This window comes from Canis lupus, chromosome 36, assembly GCF_011100685.1.
Source record: "Canis lupus familiaris isolate Mischka breed German Shepherd chromosome 36, alternate assembly UU_Cfam_GSD_1.0, whole genome shotgun sequence".
Classification (NCBI taxonomy): Eukaryota; Metazoa; Chordata; class Mammalia; order Carnivora; family Canidae; genus Canis; species Canis lupus.
In genome coordinates, this window is record NC_049257.1 from 23,544,573 (window position 1) to 23,564,226 (window position 19,654).

The window sequence follows — 19,654 nt, forward strand, 5'->3', positions numbered from 1 at the left end:
TCTGTGTTTCTTTGACAGAGTATGAGCCCTGTGAGAGCGGTAATCTCATTTCTGGATGTCCCTTAGGTCTAGAACTGTACTTTCTACATAATAGGTATTTAAATACCTATTGAAGGGAAGAATAAATGTTATGAACCCAGCATCGTGGAAAAGGCTAGGTATAGACACAAAGGTATAAATAACACACGTGCACCTGTCAGCAGACAAATGCCCTAAACCTGGGGAGGAGGTGAACAACAGAGATTTAAAACACAGTATGTCTGCAACTTACATTAAGTTGTGTTCCAAAAGCCCCTTTATAAGTCAGCCAATGGGAATTTGAACATATTTTCTTATAGTTGTAGTGAAACAAATTATATTCAGGTTTCCAGATCAGCCCATAAATATCAATTTAATTTTTGATGAGGTTGAAATGCAGAACATCTGAAATAAAAAGTAAAAGAAATACAGTAAATGGTAAACTAGTAATTGAATAATAGAAAAAGAGTAGAGCAGACTAAGATTTTTGTTTGTAATTTTGTTTATTTTTAAATGCTGCCTTTTTTCATTTAGTTCATAAGGGTATAGCGATAGATTATAATTTAACTGAGGATTTTAAAGGAGACTTTTCAGCACGTCAGGGACCTTCACCTGATGAAGATGGCCTTGGCTTTTTATTTTGCTCTGTTCCACTATAACATATGTAATTGTTTTCATTTTATTTAATACTACTATTACCGGGATTTTTATACTTTATTAGAAAAACTCAGATTTTTCCTTCCTATGTAGGGAAAACCCCAGTTCTTCCCTATTGTGTTCCCTTTTAGAAAGGGATTTCTAAAGAAAGTCACTTTATTAGTCACAGAGAACACTTCACTTCTGCTACTTCGGTCACCAAATGTATGGAGGTTTTTTCCCCAAGAGAAGCAATTCTGGGTGTCCTTCAACATAACTCAATTCTGACACTATGTACCCGGAGATAGAATTAGATCCCACTGGTTAAGGGCTCAATCCCACTAGACTGTCTCCCCACCACACACACACACACCCTTCAGACACCTTGCAAGCCCAGACTGTCACCTGTGCTTCTGACCACCCCCCTAAATAATGAAGGTCCCAACAATCCCCTCCTTGGGTTTGATTAATTTGCTAGGGTAGCTATAGAATGCAGGGAAACAGTTTACTTATTATTTACCAGCTTATTGTAAAAAGATAAATAAAGAATACGGATGGACATCCAAATGTAAGAGATGCACAGGGCATCTCTTGATATAAGGGGCGCGGAGCTTCCATGCCTTCTCCGGGTACACCATCTCCCAGCACCTCCACATGTTCGAGAGCCTGGCAGCTCTCGGAACCCTGTTCTCTTGGGATTTTATGGAAGCTTCATCAAGTAGGCGTGATTGATTATATATTCTATTTTCGGCCTCTCTTCAAGAGAGTCAGGGGTAGGGCCAAAAAGCCCAAGCTCCTAAACACAGCTTGGCGGCTAGCCCTTATACAAGAACAACCCAGGAGCCCACCCAGAGTTGCCTCATTAGGAAAAAAGATATTCCTATCACTCAGGAAATTACAAGGCTTTCAGGAGCTCCATGTCAGGAAGCAGGGGTCAAAGACCAAATATCAGAACCAAAGATGTTTCTAATGTCCCTATAACTTAGGAAATTTTAAGAGTTTTAGAAAAAGCTCTGTACCAGAAACTGGGGGCAGAGACCAAATATATTTTCTATTATATCATACATTCTTGTCAGTGTGATTATGGCAATGCATTTGGTTCTCAACTAAAAAGACACTCTCATAAGAGAAAGAAGAGAATAATATACATGGAATAATTGGGTAAAAACTAAGAGAAAAGGAGTAAGCATGAGAAAGAATTGGCTGAGGTGAACAATAGTGTGCCATGAGGGATGAAGAATTAAGATAATGAAAGGATTATGGCTTGTGAGGGATTCCTGCCTATGGAAAAAAACTCAAGAGATGGAAGGACATTGGTTTGAGCAGTTCTGTTGGTCCAAGTTGGCTTAGAGCTGTATGAAAAGGAAAGGGCAACCACAGGCTAGTCCATATTTGGAGCGTTCACCTGTTGAATGTTTAAAAAAAATCAGAAAATGACTTATAGCACAGGGTATGACTAAAAGTTACAGCATAGGGTATGACTAAAAAGATAGAAGTTGATTCTACGCATGCAGTGTGCCAGAAAGCACTCCCTATTTACACCCATACACCCAATTGCAAAGATCCATTATGCATTATACTGTAGGCTAAATCCTAATCTTCATTGAGTAGTTGGAAAATTGCTAATTTTGACATGGAAAATCTATTTGTCCCATAAATATTTTATCCTGATATCACCATTTCAAGGAACTCTATTTCACAAAATTTTAAAGTTTATTCAAATTATACATAAATCAGGTTTAAGCAATTCCCATAACTGAGTTGCAGAAAATAATTCAGCTATAATTAAAATGTGATTTAACTGCACATACATCAGTATTTTTGCTTTTATTCCCTAAACCCAAAACATTATGATATCACAAAGTCATTTTCCTGATACAACTTTGGAAAATACCAACACTATATAAAAGTTATGTTTAAACATACTATAGTTTGTGTCCTCTCAAAATATTAAAATCTATTCTAAGAATCAAAAGAACTGATAGAAATAAATAATTTTTAAATGAGCTCTTCATTAATATATTATGCCCTACCTAGAAAACTAATCCTTTGTAAAACATAAGGAAAAAGGAAAATCAATCATTTCTAACCTTGCAAGGCTAGGTCAGATACCAACTCAATGAATCATTGAAATCTAAGTGTTATATTTCAAGTCAAGTAACCAAAATCCTTGACTCAGCTGAGGACTGATGACACTTTCATCTGAAAATTTAACCCAACTTGGAGGTGGCTGGCCTTGCCCATGCTGTCAATTAACACCTGATGTTTCATGGAAATAAGACGTACAGCATACTGTTCCATTTTAAATTTGAAATATTAAAAAATGACTTATTTGTATTCTCTTACAATGTATAAAACCAGCTTACCTGTGATTTTTTCTGATTGCCATTTGTCTTAGAAATATTTTATGCTTTAGATTCACTTAAATATAGATATTTTAGCTACTAAGAAAGAAACCTTTAAAATGAAATGAGTAGCCATTTTAGAATCTCCTGTAAACCTCTTCAGAATACCAGCATACTTCATAATCTTTATCCCTATTTTCCTTTCACCCAGAGTTACTCTCATGTACAGATGATCCCCCAAGCCTCCAGCACCCCATTTATGGGCCACTTTAGGGAGGATGCATTGCCTGGCAGGCAGGGTGCAGTCTGTCAACCAAGTCCCAATTTATTAGTCCTAGCACCGCCTTCACATTTTTCCCCTCTTGGGAAAAATGCCTATAGCACCTGTTAAGAGCTACTCTCAACCAGAATGTATTTCATTCCAGAAGTCTTGAGAAAAAGACCTAGAGGTGGTAGCTAGGCAATATATCAGGGTCTCAACATTCACTTTTGGCCTAGGCCTATAATATGTGTGGCAGTGGTATTTATAATGTCAATTTTCCAGCTAAGGGGAAAGTAACAGTGAGTTTAAGTAGAGGAAGAAAGAAAAATCTCGTTTTCCATTTTAAAGTTGTTGTTGTTTTTATTTTTTTTTTATCAGACTATCTTAAATTACATGTTTCACTTGCATAGGGCAGAAGAACCTTCAGGGGTATCTAATTTTAAACTGAGCAGTGGGCAGCATTCTGCTTTGGAATGCCATGCAAACTTCTCTGAACAGAAGAGAAGCCAGAACTGGATCAGGTATTCCATGCTTTTTTTTTTTTTTTTTGTAGGATTTTAAAAGATTAGATTGCCAATAATTCAACATCCATGAAAGAATAAGAACTTTTGCAACAGATAGAGAAATGAGAAAATTAATTCTTGAGTTGCTGCTTTTGAGGAAAAGAACTGATAGGATAGTCAGTGACTACCTAAAGGAGTGACTTTTAAATGACCAAGGATGTGATGCATCAGGAAACTTTTATACCTAACTTTCTCTGAAGCCTGGCTCTGATCCGTGTAGTTTTCCAATTGTTTTTATAATAAATAGAAGATTTGTTATAATTATTATGGTAAATCAGGAAGCTGATTCAGAGGTAAAGAGGGCTCCATTATGCAGGTGGAGAACACATTCTTTGACAAAGTTGCCATAGCAGACAGAGAACATGGGAAGAGATTTTCTCACTTCTATGTAAGTATGAAAGACTCTGCCCACCCTATGGATTTATTATCTCATTTTCCAACTCAAGTCAATCAGTTTTATCCACTTCTCATTCATTCCCTGACCTACAACAACCTGGATCATAATTGTTTTCCAAATTTTGTCCTTCTCTTTGAGAAGTCACTATAAACACTTCCTAACTGCCAAATCCAAGATGGTCATCTCCTCCGCTCATTTTTCTTGAAGTCCTCTTGTCAGGGTCTCTTCTACTTCTGCACTCCCAAAGCATTTTTTTTTTTTGCATGGCAAGCCTGGAACTCAGCTTTTACAGTATCATCTTAATAATTTATATAGTTTTATTATATTCATACAATTTTAGTTATTCACTCAAATTTATTGGCTATATAGGCAGAGGCCTGGATGCTAGGGAAACAATAGTGAACAGGGTGGATGAAGTGCCAGCCTGAAGGGACTCTGTAGTCTAATGAGAAATACAGAGAAGAAAACAGAAAATTATAACAGAGTGTGATAAATGCTATTGGAAAAGTCTACATTTTCCTTCCTTCCTAGATTTCAGGTTCCTTGAGGATAAGAACTGTGCTTTCTTTGTCTTTGTATTCCCAGCATCTCAGACTGTGTTTAGTGCAAAGCAGGCACTTAATAAATATTTGCTGAATAAATGAATGCATTGTGTATGTGTGTGGTGTTTAGCATGGGTTGTGAACACAGAGACTAAGGTTACTTGACTACACAGCTATTTGCATCTTGAGATTTCAAAAACAGTAGTAGCCATGTACTTCCAAAAGGAAATAAAAAATACACCCACTCATTGGCAAACTAAAATCCCAATTATTTGGGGGCAAACTCCTTCATCTCTTGACTGAAAACAAAATTTAAAGTTCAAATTCTACTGGGGGGTAGATCACATACTAACATGGGCACATTTGTTCCAACATCCATATGACTTCTGCTCGCTCCTCAACTTTTGCAGAGAATGGAGCACTGGGTATAGAGGAAAAGACTGAGCAAGATAAAAACACATAAATGGGGAAGATTAAAGACTCTGACGCTGATTCTTGACCATTCACTATGTTGCCAATGTCTGCTCTTGATTCCTAACATCCTATTTTAAAGGACAGCTGAGCTCCTGGGCACCAACCAGACTGCAAACAATACTCTTCTCCCCAAATACAGAGTTTCAGGAAAAATTAATAGGCCAGCAGTACAGTATGTTCATTTTGTGGAATATTTCAGTATTTATTTCATAATAGGATCCAGATATAGGAGGCTATAATTAATTCAATTCAACTAGGCAATTATTTATTAAACATTGGCTATATACAACACACTATCTTTGGCCCTATGGTAGCCAAAGGATTGAGTAAAATGAAGAGCTTAAAATAAACCAGAAGAAGCAATCATTCTGCTGCTCATTGTTCATGAGAGTGACTGTGGAGAATTCTTTGCATAACAGTTCCCAAAGTACTCAGCATACTTCTACAGCATGTTAGCTTTATTACATTGGAATGAAATTACTGCTTAATATTCTATTTCACTAGACAGTTCATCATTCTCAGATTTTTTTTTTTCTGATCATCTACTGGCACTTTGCTGAGTGCTAGTGAAACAGATTGTAACAGGGTGCTCTGGCCTAATGTGAATCCCAAGAGATTTTGACACTAATTACTAAATAAGAAAAACTGACATTTTAATACTTCTCACAGTTTGTTTCCCTTGAGAAAAAGATTTTTTTTTTTTTTTTTTTTTCATTTTGCATTTTTTTTTATTTTTTTTTTATTTTTAATTTATTTTTTATTGGTGTTCAATTGAATTCAGTTTTGGGGGCACAGTACTCCTTTGTTTTGGAGAAAATATCTTGGAAGATCTTTTGATCTTTTGATTATGTGAAGATGTGTAGGTAAAGCATGGATTCTATTCTATAATGGAGACTCTGGAGATAATATGGCTCCAAAGAGCTTAATCAGCTTTTCATAATCATATAAAGGGTTGTCTTCACTGTGGCACAGCTGCATCTCTGTAAATTATCTTTTCTTTCACAAATATTTCTTTCCTTTAAGTAGATTTAAATTTTATTGTCCCTGAAAGTTTTTGTTAGGTACTAGATGAACCAGTTTTCTTGTTCAAGCAAAAAACCACCAGAGATCAGTGGAGACTGGAAGCCACAGGAAGGATGTGAATGCATTTTACCTTAGAAAGCAGAATGGACTCGGACTGCTGAGGCTCAAACTGGACTATCCTGTATAAGCCCCATATTTGGGGTCATTCCAGATTAATAAACTCAACATTGGGAAAAGTACTGATATTGTTCTGAATTATCTTTGGAGCTAAAGAAAGACCACATCTCTCTGGATGGGTATAGGATTACCCACAAAGAAAAATATTTTTCCACTATTAGTCTTACCAAAAGATTGACAGGGGCAGGATATAGATACAGAGAGGGATGAGCCTATGATGGTCTCTGGGCCTGAGGAACAAGGGATCTGTGATCCAGGTATGAAAGACTTGCTCTAGGCATTCCCTCTGTTAGGAGATAAACTTATCCCTGAAACCGACAGATAGGCCTGAGATTGGGCAGAGAAGACTGCATAATAGAGAATGCCTGTGGAGGGCTTTGGTCTATGGATTCAGAGAATCTCCTGTATCTAATAACAAATGTGATTTTCCACTTGAATCACTTTTTTTTTAACCCAAAGTTATTAGTGAAATCATACAAATATCACAGCTGACTTTTCTACTAATGTGGGGAATTGTGCAAGAGTCAGGAATGGTACCTGGAGTAAAGCCATACATGGTAGACTACAGCACTGTGCTAAAGGATACCAGTGAGTGCCAAAAACAAAAACAAAACAAAACAAAACAAACAAACAAAAAAAGCAAAAAAAACAGTGGCCCAGAACCAGGCAGCTAGTTAAGATGTTGAATAACTACTGGCCTAGGATATCTTACGGATTAGAAAAAAAGTATATAAGAAGGGCAAGTTGGTAAAATATTGAAATTCTTACATCAAGTAGGGTAGATATTTGAACTATTTTGAATTAGGTAATGTGATGGGTAAATAGGGTAGGACATTTGAGTTACCTAAGTGTAAATAAAACAAGGTTATTTTGTTCTAATTCATTATCAGAGATTATAAACCTTGGCCTTAAGAAGGCTAAATAGTTGAATGTCTATGTAGATCAATGTATTTTCCGGTACCTTCGATCTTCTGAGTCATCCAAATTATCATCATATACAAAGAGTATAACTATGTCAGTAACAATAACCAGAAATATATTTTATTCATACTGTCAGAGTATCAATTTCATATATATGTACATTTCAGATAAAACCTAGGGTTGAAAATATCCTTATATGCTTAATAAATTGAGATTCTATCAGAAGGAAAGTGTATGTTTCTTATTGCAAGAATAAAATGTTGCCATAATCAACATTAGTTATGAAAGCTGTTAATTTTAGATAAAGAACAATTACTAAAAATATTTAATCAGTAAATAGAGAAATTGATTGACAACTAAACCCAGGACTAGCTATAGAGATATAGAGGAAACATGCTTATTTTGAGGTAGAAATATTTGTAAACAGTTTAATAATATTGAGATACAAATCAGATTAGAATTCTAATCTCTGTAGAATTCTGTGGTGTACTAGCTTTCATGAGATTACACAAATAACCTTGAAGCACTATAGTTTTTATTTCTTTAATTCCATTAGGACACAAACCTTTTTTACAAGAAACAAAACAACACAAAACCCTATTTAGGAATTCGCATCTTCTGAGAATGAAGTAAAAGCAAAAGGCTAGCTTTGCTACTTCAAAATTATTACCTCAAAGGGAAATAATTAAATAATACTTAAACTCATAATATGATATAATTTTGCTTCCATATCTCAAAAGTTATTTTTTACTGATGGTATTAGGTTTTAGCCCCAGGCTATTATTGACTTTAATACTTGGCTTCTGGAGTTGCACCAAAAGGTACATGAGGTACACCTCTAACCATAAGAGAGAGCAATGCTTACTGACTGGACTATGCAGTCTTCTTTATAGTGAGGAAATCTGAATTCCATTTGCTCTCTGCCCTGCCTAAGACTGTACCTGAACATAGTGGGGAAAACTTCAAATCATGAAGACCTAGGCAAGGGCAGATGTTGCAGCACCGTTTTTTCCTACAGCATTGCCTAGGCAGTGGTGCAACCCTGAACACTATCCTAAGCAAGCCTTGGAACCACTCCAACAATCAACGGTTGAGTCTTTGTGTGAAGCAAGAACAAGCTCTCCTGGCTCCTTGAGATGCCTGCCACTGCACCTTCCTTGGCATGGAAGAAAATGTGGGGAGTTTAGTAGATGGCTCCACACAAGCAAGATCCATCCATCAAGAACAGATCTTAGTTCATTGATTTCTCAGATAATTTTAAAAAGTTTACAAACAAGAACAGTATTTTCTGGCTTTTGCTACTTGGAAAATTTTAGATAAAGAGACTACATTACACAGTCTAGTTTTGTTTCAAGTCATAGTCTCTTTATATGCCATCTAGACACATTTTTACATTTATTGGATTTTTTTACTTATTATAAAAATAATGTATCATTCTAGAAATTCCGGTAAATACAAAGAGCAGAGAAACATTGGAAGAAAGTGCTCTATGTTCTCAGCATTCGAAGTTACCCACATTTTGTCTTTTTTTAAGATTTTATTTATTTATGTGAGTGAAAGAGTGCACAAATGGGGGGAGGGGCAGAGGAAGAGGGAGAAACAGTCTCCCTGCTAAGTAGGGAACCCAATCCCAGGACTCTGGGATCATGACCTGAGCCAAAGGCAGGTGCTTAACTGACTGAGCCACCAGGTACCCCTCACATTTTGTTTATTTCTAGTCTTTTGAAATGTACATATTGTTCTTAAAGAATTCCGATTAGAAAACACATACTTGATAAAAACTCAAATACATAAAAATATCATTACTGAGTTCTTAACTGCAATTTGATGAACAAGAAGTAAAATTCTTACTCTCCAGTATCAAATATAATCAAATATAACTGTAACAAGTATTCTAAAGAAAAGAAACGATACTGTGAACACCTTTAATAGAGGGCTAAACCCTCAACAACTGGGAGCAATTAAAAATAAAATAGGACTGTTTGGACAATCAAAAAAGTTAGAGACAACAAAAAGCTAGGATGGGGTTGAATAATAAGTTCATCTTCTTCACAAGGCTTCTAGTTCAAGACTGTAAGAAGTGGTTATTTTATCTAATGCATAGAAAACAATACAGAGACAAGCAAAATGAAGAAACATAGGAATACATTCCAAACAAAAGAAAAACCTCAGAAAAAAAATTTAGTGAAGTGGAGACAAGTACTTCACCTGATAAAGAGTTCTAAGTAATGGCCATAAAGATGCTCACTAAATTCAGGAGAATAGATGAACACAGTGAGAACTTCGACAAAGGGACAGAAAATATAAGAAAGTTCCAAGCAGAAAAAAATGGAATTAGAGAATACAATAACAAAACTGAAAAATACATGAGAGGGTTTTGACAGGAGACTAGATGAAGCAGAAGAAAGGATCAGTGAACTCAAAGACAGAGCAGAGGAACTTACCCATCAGACCAGCAAAAAGAAAAAAAGAATTAAAATAAGTAAAAATAGCATAAAGGACTTGTTGGACAATATCAAGCTGACTAACATTTGTATTATAACAGTCCCAGAAGAAGAAAGAGACAAAGAGGCAAAAATGTATTCGAAGAAATAATGGCTTGAAACTTCCCTAACCTGGGAAAAGAAACAGATATCCAGGAAGCCCAGATTCAGGAAGCCCACAAAGTTTCAAATAAGATGAACCCAAAGAGATCCACACCAAAACATACCATAATTAAAATAACAAAAGTTAAAGACAAGAAGAGAATCTTAAAAGTAGCAAGGAAAAAAAAAACCAAGAAAACAAATAAACAAACAAACAAAAAACCAGCTTGTTACATACAAGGGAATCACTTTAAGAGTCCAAGCAGATTTTTCAGCAGAAACTCTGCAGGTCAGAAGAGAGTGACATGATATATTCAAAGTGCTGAATGAAAAAATCCAATCAAGGATACTCCATCCGGCAAAGTTATTCAAAACTGAGAGAAAAAGAGTTTTCTAGATAAGCAAAAACTAAAGGAGTTTATCACCACTAAACTGGCCTTAGGAGAAATGTTTAAAGGACTTCTTTAAGCTGAAAAGAAGGGACATGAATTAGTAACAAGAAAACATATGGAAGTTACACACCTCACTGGTAAAGGTAAAAATATATTAAAGGTAGTGGGTTAATCATGTATAATGCTATTATGAAGTTCAAAGGCAAGAGTCTAAAAGACCACAGTGATGAACCATTCTCCTTCTCAACTTAGTGAAAGGAACTGGGCTAGATCTCAGAGACCATTCCAATGTAATCTTATCAGAGGCAGGAGGACAGGTCCACCCAGTTTTCCTTTTCGTGCTCTGACTCTAGAGGAGCAGAACACACATATGGTAAATAATCTCAGTTCAGCCTCTTCAGTTAACTTCTCTTTACCTCACCCACAAAATGTAGATCCTAGAGATTTATCTATATCACTGTTCTGAAAGGTGAAAGTCAAATTGATGGGAAATGCTGAGCAACTATTAAAGGAATGGCACTATAATCAATTCCCTGGAACCAAACTTATGTATTGTTCATTTATTATTTGTTCTTTCAAAAGTCAAAGAAGTTATATTAGTTGTGCAGTACATACAAAGTTTTAACATCTGTAGGTATTCAGTAACAGAATATCAACTTTCCTATAAGGATTCCAGCCCTGATGATTACTTTTTCATATACCAAAGTGTAGCTTTTGACAATAATGTAATTTTCATTCTTTTATTCTCTTATAAAATTTTACAACTCACTCTGGAATAATCGAAAATTCAACGCTCTAATGCACACACACACACACACTCACACACACATAACAATGCACTTAGGTAATAGCTAAGATGGAGACATCAATGGTTTTGAAGTCAGTACCTTCTATGGATAATTTTAACTGGTTCTTAGGCAGGTTCTTATCTCTCCCCCTTGTAGGTACCCTATTACAAGGTGCTGTCACTAACAGAGAACACAGATAGAGTTAGACAAGGGATTATATTCTATTGGGTCAAAGCATACAGCAAGTGTACTGTACTTAAGAGTAATGTGAGAAGAAAATAGCAATTCCCAAGGCTCCCTTAAGAATTTAGAACACAGGTCAAGATTCAAAGCTGACAGCTTCAGTGAGTGTGATATGGCTGCCAGGCAATGACCCTGCAAGCCCTGTTGGACGAATTAATACCAAAGGTACCATAGGCAGAAGATGACCCAATTACTGAGAAGAAGGTCAGGTATATAAAAGACAATGATGAGAACAGGCCAGGAGGACTCAAATACCAGAACAATTGAGATTGTCAGATTTTGATTATAAGTCAAAATCAGAAACTTCTCAGAGAGAAAAGAATAAAATGCCTCATTGAAAATCAGCGTCCTGATGCTCCTGGGCGTAAGAACAATCCTCCAGGTTTCAAATGAAAGAGGAACCTCCATGTTAATGATGTCCTCACCCCACTGTTAGTTGGAATAGATAAGAAATAGAGAAGACAGACGAAGATGGCCCAAGAAAGGGAGGTGCAGACTGAGTCTGATGACAAGTATGTTGATTTTGTTGAATTTTTTATTTATTGCCTCTTCTGACCACCTATTCTTTCCATATCAATTTTCTTTTAAATGGTCTTTGCCCTTTTAAAATTGATCTTAAAAACTATCCTTTGCCAAATATCTGCACTGCTTCTGGTTCTCCATTTAATGACATTTAAAGTATTTATTTTCTTAATCCCCCCCCCCCCAAAAAAAAGAAATGACCGATTCTGACTTAGTTCTATCATAGAAGAAAACTGGAGAAATACAGAAAACCAAATTTATTTGTTGTCGCTAAGCAAAATTGCTAAATTTATTCTATAAAATGTTGAAGTATATTGCTTTATTTTTAGATAGTTTCTTAATTTCAAAATTATAAAGTTGTTAAAATCACTCTGATTTATGCTCAGAAAAGGCATGGAGAAAGAGTAGCCTATATGCAATTTGTTTAGTCACACAAATTTTTATCTACCAGTGACCATAGCAGGCTTTAGACCAATTTCATGTTTTCAAATGCATAAGTGGGTATAAGGTATTTTTGCTTTATAATTAGCTGGCAATCAACCAACCTATGTACATAGGGATTGTGGTGAAAGTGACAGGCAAGATGGGGCAGTGTGTGGTAGGTTCCAACTACTTGGGCTAGGCTAGCTTTTTTAGGGTAAATTCTTGGAACACTACATTTACATCAACAAATAAAATTAATATAGTATTACACCACCAAGAAAAATTAAGGGAGAACCTTAAGCATTTCAAAAGGGAGTGGTTTTCAATCACAAATGCCTGTCTGTTCAAAAATGCATTGAAACATCTATCAAGTTCTTTCTTTTTTTCTCTCTCTTCTCACCTCAAAGACCCCGATGAGGAATGCAAAGTATACTAAAGCACTAAACACATTGGTACTATACTGGAGTAATTTTTAAAGGACTCATGCCAAACACATGAACATGCTTGCCTATTTGGGAATGGGAGGGGAAGAAATGGTAATAAAGGAAAATAAATAAATACATACATACATACATACAAAGAAAGGAGCCTCTCACAAACCAGCAATGAGTGTTAACATGCCATGACTTGAAGAGAGTAATTAACTCAACTCTCTATATCCAAAATTAGAAAAAAGATCAAAAAACAAGTTTTGTTTTGAAACTATGATGATGAATAATAAGGTATTATGTCCCATGACAACAGGCTCATAAAAGATTCTGGAGTAGCTCCAAGAGGGGCATTCAAGAGCTTAATCTGGTTAGAACAGAAGGAAGGAAATTCCCTGTAAGGCTGTTAACTATGGATCTAAGCTCCTCCCATCCTCACACTGACTGGACAAAATTGCAAAGAGACAATATTTGCTTAGCAAGCATTTCCCTCTTTTGCCTTCTCATAAATTGCTTTTCTAGGTCTCCTATGCTGCTTCCTGAACCTATCTCTAGATTATTTCATATGAAGTTGTTATTGACACAGACCTCTTTGTCAGAAAGAACCGAATCTCCAACGCAGCTGTGTTTAATTGAGACACACACCAAAAACACTCAAGGAGCTTTTAACCAAAATCCGTATGTCCCAGCTCTACCTCTATAGACTCTGATTCAGTAAATTTGCATTTATGTAGTGGTAGAATGGAAAAGAAAGAAGTAAAGTGTGTCTTAGAATGCTAAGAAACTTGTGTTCAGCTGGTCCTGAGCATTTATCCAAGTATATCTCTCCACTTCCTAGGCCCATCACATCAGCTATAAAGACTTCTAAGCCATTTGCCTACAGGGAACAGGAGACCAGGACTAATCCCCTTCGCACCACTCATCTGCTTCTCAACCTAATACCCCAGCAGCATGTGGAAGAAAAGTGGCAGCTCTGTCAGTCACTTGATAGTTGAGTGACCTTAAGAAACCATTTTTCTACCTGGGCATCATATTTTTCTTCTGTAAAGGGAGGAGGACAAACTGGATGACCTCTAAAATTTCTTCCTATTCTAAAATTCCAGAAGTTTATATGGCTTCATTTCTCTCTGTTGTTTATTTGCTTTTCCTATAGGGGGAAATTATAATGTCTAACTTAATTTTTTGGCAAAATTTTATAGCTGTGGGAAAATGATCCGCTCTGATCCTTCTGATCTATAGCTCATCCGTCACGAAGAACCCAACAAGTGCTGCTGTCAGTTTCAGGTTTGCATAGAGAATATTCCCTCTCATCTCACTTAGTGATTGAGTGGGAGGCAGCAGGCAATATTTCAAAATGCAAACTGACATTTAATTATACAAAAATCTTCCACGATCACTTTTCTTGCCAGGCTGATTCTGATCTACTTGAACATTTCTCCTTTTTTTGTTGACTCCTCGTTTCCCAGTTCTTATTGAGAACAATTGGAAATGGGCCTCCAACACTAGGTTTATAGAATGGCTACTTCTTCCTCAATGTAATAGAATTTTAAGGTGACACTGTATTTGCAAAATGATGTCTCTTTCTGATACTCATCTGAACCTCTGATATCCACACTAATATTCTTAAAATGTGGGTATTTCTCAGAAATATTTTAAAAATAGAGTACCTGTACAAATGTCACTTAAAAGCTTAAGTAGAGATTCTGGCAAAAAAAAAAAAAAAAAAAAAGGATAGAAACAGACCATTCTGTCTTAGCTAATTAAACACTGAAATGATTCAGCTTGGAGATAAGTCAGCCAGGACTACAGTGAGGCAAGTGAGGGCACTTCACTCAAAGATGGAATTTAAGGGGGCACCAAAATTCTCAATATTAAGATAAACAATATATTAACGCAATATTTTAGATCAGTAACAGTGTCATGGGAAAACATAGTGGAATCTGATCTAAAAGGAAAAAAATTTTAAATATTGATATTATCTTTATTTAAAATTTTAATATTTTGCTTGTAGATTTAATTAATTTGACATTTTTGAAATATTAAAATAAAATATTATTTATATTGATTACTAAATTAGGGGCATCTCTTTAAGCTTTAAAGTTTGCAACCAAGGCAAGTTCTTTCTTCATTTCACATGGGTCCTAGCTCCAGAATGACTTACCCTCTGTTATAAGCCACACAAGAATGTTAATGCACCTTGTTCTTCATAAGCAGCAACCCCTACAATAACTCTAATGATTTCTATTACAGCTACCGTTTGTGTGCGCACCTTTTCTAAGTGATTGATACCATTTTAATAATTTATTCTAAGCAGTGACTAGAGAAGTAGGCAATTTTCTTTTTACATGAAAGAAAAATGAAACTCTGAAAGGTGAAAATAACCCGACAAGGGGCATACCTCATGTACAATGTGCTGTTAAATGAGATCAAGGGGGAAAGAGAGAGAGAAGGAGAGGAAAAAAAAAAAAAAAAAGGGACGACAAGAGGAAGATGAATACATATCCCAGGGATTTCCAAGCTGAAAGCACATAGACTCATCTGAGAAACTTGTTTAAAATGTAGATTCTCAGGCTGACTCAGATACATTTGAATTAAATAAGGCCTAGGGTAACTCTCAGAATCTGCATTTTAAGTGATTTCAATGCAGGTGTTTTAGGGACCACACGCTGAGAAACATTGATGAGATGCACCCATTCTGGCAGAAACTGGGCTATATATCTAAAACACATTTTCTCATAATCTCCCCTTCAAATAACCTTCAAGGTAAGAATAATGTCCCCCCTTTGTTTACATATGAGGAAAAAAATTCAAAGTGATAGGAAAATTGCAAAGTCACACGTTGACTGAGCAGAAAAATAAAAATTCAACCCAGATCTAACTCCAAATTTGGGCACTTCCATCGTACTCTGGGACTTCCATGAGGAAGGCAAGAAATGCATCCGTTAGGTGAATGCTCTCATGCACCAGGGACACCAGACTGCATCAAGGAATCTAAATGCACTCAAGTGTGGTGGTCAACAGCTGCGATGGCAGGCAGCTGGGACAGATGTCAGCGGGGTGCACAGGAGAAAAGAAAGGGTAACAGGAATGTTAGAGTAGAAGTGAGGGGCACCAATTCAGGAGGGAGAAAGAAAGTAATGTTTTGCACATACGATGGTTTTACTTTGCAGTTTAAAATTCAAAATGAGACGTACAACCATTATGTCCATGTTAGCTATTATATGAGCAAATGACATAATATATTTATAGATAAGACAATAATATAGTTTGATGAGGGAAGAACAAAATCTTGGATTGAGCCTGTTTTCTAGTTTAAGACTACATCGCTGGATTTATCCCCATTCTGCCTTTCTGTGCCTTCTGTCTCTAATCCTGAACTCAAGCTGTTCTTACTGGGCCAGTCTAACATTTTTATATTTTTAAGCCAGAACCTACTTGAAATCCATCTCCCCTGGGAAAATCTTTCTGGTTTACTCTATATCGTTCCATATTTGACACCCTACCATTGTGTCCACCCAATCTTCACTTGTGTTTACACTTCTGTGTATATACCCTGTGTTGTTTGGCTCTAATGATGCATCTTGATCGTGACTAGATTTGTAAACAGATTTTCAGTTTCTGAAGGTGTCTGAGTAATCCAAAATGTAATTACTGAAACTCTGTCACCTAAAAAAATGCTATATGTCATGAGAAAGGTCAATGAGTTTTTCTTGAAGAGAATAAAAATGAAACAGTTACAATTTTGTAAGGCGATAGTTCTAAAATGTTATCACTCACTTGTCATTGAAGTGAGTTTTCTCCCCCAAGAGAATCATTTATAGACTTCTAATATTTAATAACCATCAGACTCTTGCTATTTTTCTACATCTGGCTGGGAGTAGGGGTGGAAGAGAGAAGCACAAGATGTGGTCTTGAGAAACTTAAATCTTATTGAGGAAATGAAAACCAATGTCCATAATTTTTGGCCGAGTTGCACTGAACCCACAATCCGAATACAGGAAAGAAGGATCAATAGCACCTCAAGAGTGATCTTGGATGAGATGGGAACACTTGTGGGCAGAATCTGATTGGATGTCGAGGGGAAGAAATTGGGCCTAAAACAGAGAGAAAAGTGAGACCTGGAGGTACATGCACGAGCTTCATCAGCCCAAACAAGACTTGGTCATAAAGGTACGTACATGGGGAGACTATGTGTGGAGGGAAGTTTAGGAAGAAAATAAATGAGAGAATAAGGAATAAGAGAATATTTATAAATCTCACCCCAAAGGAGTCTGGCTAATAATGGAATAGGCTAGTGAGGACAAGTGAAAAATGTTTTCTAGAGAGATGAGACTTTGAAGATACAGCACAAAGAGGCAGCAATGCAGGAAGAGATGGGGTTACAAGGGCAGTGAGTCCCCAGAAGAAGGATTTAGGGATAGGGTGTAGAATATAGTGGCCAGGAAAGTTTTCAAAGGGAAGAAAATGCCTCAGAAGGGAGATAGAGATCAGAAAACTGCTGGGGAAAGTGGGAGGCAAAGAGGGAGCCCACCCCAGTTGGTTTCCATCATTTTCACCAGGTGGGAGGTGAGATCAGCTCCTGAAGGCAAAAGGGAAGTGGGGGTAGATGAGAATGTCTGGTTAACTGCGGTGGTGAGTGTTAGAGGCTGTCAGTGCCACCTTCGTCATCTATGGTGACACCATTCTGTATGTTAAACCTTACATAAATTATTCTTATAGAGTGAGATCATACATTTTATATAAAGAGATAGCTACAGTTTCTCCTTCAAGCTCACAAAGTAAATAATATAAAATCTAGTTATATTTCAAGGTCTAGAAGGAGATCCTAGTTTTCATTCTTTTACAATTTTTTATATTGTCAGCCAATTTTTTAAAAATATTGTTAATTGGGGTTGTTATTACACAATGTTTTGAAATGAAAAAATGGTGGCGTTAGTGACTTGGGTTGGCAGAGCTTACTAAGTGACATACATACTTTATAAATCACTAATATCAGAGAGCTAACATTAATTTACTGATAAAAGTAATGGTATTTTAAAGGATGAAGTAATCCCTAATTTAATTGAGAATTTCTATGATCTTCCAGATATCAGGAAGCTGTTCAACAACTACACAGAAAGAAGCATCTCTGGGCACATTAAATTTTAGATTTACACCAAAAAACCAGACTGTGACAGAGCACTCTAATTTATTTCTCTCTTTTCTCCATGAGACAGGAACTATGAAGAGTTTACCCTAGTTATTCTTGCTGGGGACACAGGGAAATCCACCCATGGAAAAGGGGAGAAACAACTAACTTGAAGTTTGAAGGACATGTACTCATGCCAATCTTGAGGAAATTTGTAGCCAATAACTAATAATCATTGGCTAACTGGGAATTGTTACTTCTAGTATTTTTTTTTTCACCTTCCTTAAAGGACTGCTTTCTTATGTTTTATACATATTATAAATTTCAGGAACAGTGTTCATATTGCCTCCATTTCAATGACGTGGGAAATAAAAGATGCCTGGGGTCAATCAAGGCTTCCCAAATCCCCACAGTTTTGTGTTTGGAGTCAGTCACTCAACTGCCGGAAGCACAAAAACGTATTTGTAGTCAACTTCCTGGGCTGCTACTTTCCCAATAAAGCTACAGTCATCATAAATTATAATTGCTTCAAGAAATGCAGAGGGTCATTTTACAAACGATTTTACTGACTTGAGGTTCTTAATTTACTTGTCTAGACGTTACTTATGCAAAATGGTCTCAAAGTTCACAGATGACTAGGACTTGAACACTCACCTTTTTAAAAAGATTTTTACAAGCTCCCCTGGATCCTAGATGAGGGAGTGATCCTCCTGGGGGAAACATCAGAGTTTGATCCAAGGGTTGTGTTCGTTCCTTAGTACTGAAAGCACCGTTTCTATGTTTGCCTGGATGTCCCCCCCCTTTGTGTACGTGCATGACAAAGAACACGCTCCACTTTAGGCCGCAGCATCCTCCCCCTGCCTGCCAGCAGCGCACCACGTGAATACACTCCACCCAGGAAAAGCGCCTTGCAACAACTGATTAAGAAGAATATTAAAATAAAACTGTGCTTTTTTTCCCCATCTTGTGGGGAAGGGGAGCAGCTTGCCTCATTAAAGATTCAGAGTGGCTAGTATTGCCTTGGAGCAGGCTGACTGGTTTCGGAGTCTCTATTTAGCCACAGGCAAATTGTAATCTCCCTCAAAAGGCTTGAATTTAGGCAAAGAATACTGATCAAGAAAATGGAAAAAAATATACATCCATATATATACGTACACACATACATATACACCAGAAGACACTGTCACTCAGAATCTCAGCTCCTGGTAACTGCTCAGACCGAACACAGCGCGGGGGAGCATGCCAGCAATAAAAGCCAAATGGGCTGCATTGCAAGCCTGCCTCCATCCTCTGCTAGCTGTGTCTTGGTTTGAGATATTTCATATCTCAGCACAATCTGAAAAGTGAAGACGGTAGAATTTCTTTATAGGATCCCGGTAAATTTGAAGAGAACACCCGTAAAGTGACTAGATCAACTGTCTGGCACATAACTTAATATTTAACAAACGTTAACCGCATCTCATTAGGAACATGCTTTCGGGAGTGGGGTGGAAAAAACCCCTAACCTGAAGGCCTTCTTAGCACAGTAATTATTTCACATAGATGACTACTTTTCTCCACAATATGCTGAGATTGATCTTAAGCGACAGGATTTTTTTTCTTATCATAAAAAATTCAAAGCATAAACAAAAGTAGAGAGAACAGTGTAGTTCGTTCTCCAGTTCTGCTAAGTATGATCTTGTGTTTCACCTGTACACTCTGCTACTTTTCCTTCCCTCTGCTCCAGATTATTCAAGCAGATTCCAGAAATCATATTATTTCATCCATAATCATTTCTCTGAGAGCAG

The 19,654-nt window shown here is 36.6% G+C and overlaps 1 protein-coding gene across 7 annotated transcripts in view; it reads right to left on the minus strand.

Moving 5' to 3' along the window:
- The window catches only part of ZNF385B (zinc finger protein 385B), a 386,057-nt gene that overhangs the window by 302,861 nt on the left and 63,542 nt on the right, over positions 1–19,654 (minus strand). For all 7 annotated transcript variants that reach the window (XM_038585005.1, XM_038584988.1, XM_038584991.1 and 4 more), the window contains exon 2: positions 272–423. The gene's annotated coding sequence lies outside the window, so the exon portion shown is untranslated. The remainder of the gene's footprint in view (positions 1–271; positions 424–19,654) is intronic.